The sequence below is a fragment of the Gekko japonicus genome, unplaced genomic scaffold (genome assembly GCF_001447785.1).
Source record: "Gekko japonicus isolate JY-2015 unplaced genomic scaffold, Gekko_japonicus_V1.1 scaffold7043, whole genome shotgun sequence".
Taxonomy (NCBI): domain Eukaryota; kingdom Metazoa; phylum Chordata; class Lepidosauria; order Squamata; family Gekkonidae; genus Gekko; species Gekko japonicus.
Window position 1 is genome coordinate 1,675 of NW_015169998.1, and position 3,959 is coordinate 5,633.

Here is a 3,959-nt window from a genome sequence, read left to right on the forward strand (position 1 = left end):
GGGTGACGTCCCGTGTTTTGAGACGACAGAAAGGATTAATCGTCACGAAGCATCACCGTTACCAAGTTTGCGATTGTCTGTTTACTGTCATCTGTGAACCTTGCGGCAATTTGTCTGTTTACTGTAGTCTGTGAACCTTGCGCCGATTTCTTGTCTGTCCGTGTCTGTCGCATGAATCGCCGGACCCCTTATCGTTCACGTTCGAGGGGGGGGTCCAGGTCTACTCCCGTGGAGCCCTCGACGGCGAGAGGGGGGTCCAGGTCTACTCCCATCGGTTCCCATGGGGAGAGGGAGGCCAGGTCTACTCCCGTGGATCCCTACGGGGAAGGGGGGTCCAGGTCTACTCCCATTGGTTCCTACGGGGAAGGGGAGGCCAGGTCTACTCCCGTCGGTGGAGGATTAAGCCCGGGGGGGGTGGTCCGTGGTGTGGGGTTGGGTCAGGATACAACCCATAAAAAGGAAGACTTGTGAGAGCTGGCAAAAGTAGCAGTGTAAGAGTCCTCTCCTGAGAAAGTAGGTAGATAGCTGGGGAGTAGCTAATAAGGTAATGTGGAAAGTCATTCTTTGGGATCTTGAGTGATGCTTGTGCAACCTTCTACTCTGCAAGGCCATACCAGTAGAGCAAACCCTTGAAAATGTATAGGGTAAGTGAGGAGCCTGGCTGCAGATAAACGAATCTTGCACTGGAGAAAAAAACTGCACAACCCGACTCCTCGCTTAGTGGAAAGGTCTCTTAAGATCCAGCCCTGTAGTACTGACTAGAACTGTTGTGACAACTGAAAAGCAATTCTGATAACTATTTAATAAGCTGAAAGTGCTAATAAATTAATAAAGGAGCTAGAGGAGTTAGCTAGAAACTCACTCTCTCACATCAATTACTATATTCCCTGCACACTTTTTAGGATTTATTCAGGCTGTACACATCCAGAATTTCTAAGGCTCAAACAATATTACTCTGTACGAAACACATTTAAAACTCAGCAATTAATAAAAACATTAAATCTTATAAAACAGCAGCATAACTTAATTTCTAATGGGCATTAACCAAATAATGCATACCATTGGTTTCCTGAGATGTATACATATTATGTATATGTTTAGCCTTAGTTTTTACTTTTATTTTGGGCTGTTAATGGGCATTGTCGTATTGTCACTACACACCAGCTTTGGTGCCCTCTTGTGGGTCAGTTTATGAATTACAAAGTTAACATAAATTGTAATTATGACAGTATATTAAAGAGACTGGCAACCCAACCCTCTGCACATTAACTTGCTAAGTAAGCCTCACTAAATTCAAGGAAGCTTGTTCCTGGGGAAGTATGCATAAGACTGAGCCGGCCTAGCTGGGAGGGCGGGGTAAAAATCCAATTAAATAAATAAATAAAATAAGATTGTAGCTAGGAATCTATGTAAGCACATAATAAATTAGATCAAAGTTTGAGTCCAGTGGCACCTTTAAGACTAACAAAGCTTTATTCAAGGTATAAGTTTTCATGTGCATGCACACTTCTTCAAATACAATGAAATGGAAATTCCAGTTGATACATAATGCTGCACGCTAATTTCCTACTCACCCTCTACCTATATGTATGGACTGGTAATTTCCATTTCACTGAATCTGAAAAAGTATCCATGCAAACAAAAGCTTATACCTTGAATAAAACTTTGTTGGTCTTAAAGGTGCCATTGGACTCAAACTTTGTTCTGCTGCTAAGTTCAGACTAACACAGCTACCCACCTGAACATAATAAATTAATTATTGATAGTCTTAAAGTATTTTGTTTTATTTACATATTGATACATTTGGCTAGATGTTGCAAAACCTAATCATTTGCAATCTCAGTCAGTAGTCAATCATCTGAATCTTGCCTCAGAAAAGTAATGGATTTTCACACTGGTCTTACAAATACAAATGCTACACTGAATATTATTAATTGCCTGGTTGTTAAAAATGATTTGCTAATATTACTTTTCTTAGCTTCTTTACAACCAAGTTTTAACTATACTTGTTTGAAAGTTCTGTGGGAAATAATGGGATTTATAGCTAAGCAAATGTGCTTAGAACGGGATACTATATACTTTCATTTGCATTATGTCTTCCTTTTTATGTTTCAGGGTAAGACTTTAGAGCTTTTTATTGTTGTATAGAGATCAACAGTTTTCAGACTAACTACCAAGCCAGAGGAGGTTACCAATCCTTTGCTACGATACACTTGGGAACAGAAAAGGTAGCCATGGATAATCAATGTACAATGTAGAAAATAAATGCAGAAGTGACTTAAAAACAACAACAACAAATGTGTACTGGTCCTTCCTCTGCTTCCTGAATACATGACTGGTCCCTAATAAGCATAGCAACCATACTGAAGACAAAACGGGGCCTTTTTATTAAACTCACTTACTGCATCATACTGTTTAAAGAAAATTAATAGCTCAGATGCAACTAGCTTTTTCACTGGTGAACTAGGAGGAAGGGTCTCACTCTGACTACCAAAAAGGCTATGATGGGGATCATGCGAGTTGCATGAACAAAATCTATGGGACTGTATGGGACTATAATAAGGAAGAAAATTTAGTGAGGTTGGAAAATGTTGCCTGGACCGTCCCTTTCTCAAAGCAGTTTTAGTATAGCAGTTGCATTTAAACAATGCATATTTGCCTGGAGAGGAAAAGTTGTTAATTTTGCAATAGAAATAGCCAATATTTATTACATTTCTTGCACAAGACAAAAAAGTGCAGAAGCTTTGCCTTCCCTGAATGTAGAAATCGTATTGTACACTTGAATCCAGTGATTTACTGAAGTTATGACTCAGTGTACAGGACTGCATTCTTGATGTAGGAATCCACAGACGTCACTTTCTTGTTTTACTTGATAGATTACCCATCAATAACAAAAATAATAATTTAATCTGCACTAAGCATTTATTCAAAGATGACTAACCTTTTATAATGGGCTATGTCTGCATGAAACAAAATTCTATTTTGTTACTTTAATAACTATAAAAGGCTTTGTTATTAAAACAAAAATAAATCTCAATAAGCACAAACTAGAAATTTAAGTTAATTAGGTCAGGGTCAATTTTTTTTCTGATAAATTATCAGGCAAGTATTATTCATCCACACCTGAAATGGAAGAGGTATAAACCATTTAATTTCATCACAACAGAAAGGACTATTTGTTGAACAGTTGCTTCATCTTTACACATGCTTCATACTGAGTCAGAATAGTGGTCTATTGTCTATCAAGGTGAGTATTGTCTACTCTGACTGGCAGCAGCTCTTCAGGTCTCAGGTAGATTAAATGTTTTCAAATATTACAGCAGATATGAAAGCATTGTAAACCAAGCACAAAGTCGCTGAGTTCCTAGCTGGAGACAGTGCTTTGTGTACAATTAATTTAAATCATTTGGTTTGTAGCCTGATTCTATGCAGTTAGATATCAATGGGCTTCAGCATGCCGAAATCTTTATAGGACAGTGCTGTCAGTCTGCTGTCATGTCAGGCATTCTGGGTCCTCAAGGAAATGGCAATGCACTAAAGGAACATAGGTCAAGAGTTTGACAGCAGCATAGATTCATAATTGGCTTTACTTGTTTATTATGCAGTGCAATTATAATGTGATTTGTCTCTTGTGAGATTGTTGCTGAGAGGGAAATTGCGTACAAGATTTTTCTGCATTAATAAAGAGTAGCATAATTCATTTGTTTAAAATTAGACAATGAAAGAGACAACAATAAAATGCCTACAGAACAGCAAAACATGCCATCTTTAGTGGGGATTTGTCTGGCTTTGAAATAAACTGAGAATTAGTTGGCATGCTTGAAGAAAACATATTACCATCTCATACTGTGATTTCATGTTTTCACTTTCCATCTTGCTTCAGTATTGACCCAGATTGTAGAGCTCAAGTAAAAGGTATCACCGGCCCCTGCCACACGGGGGGGGGGGGGCACGGAGCG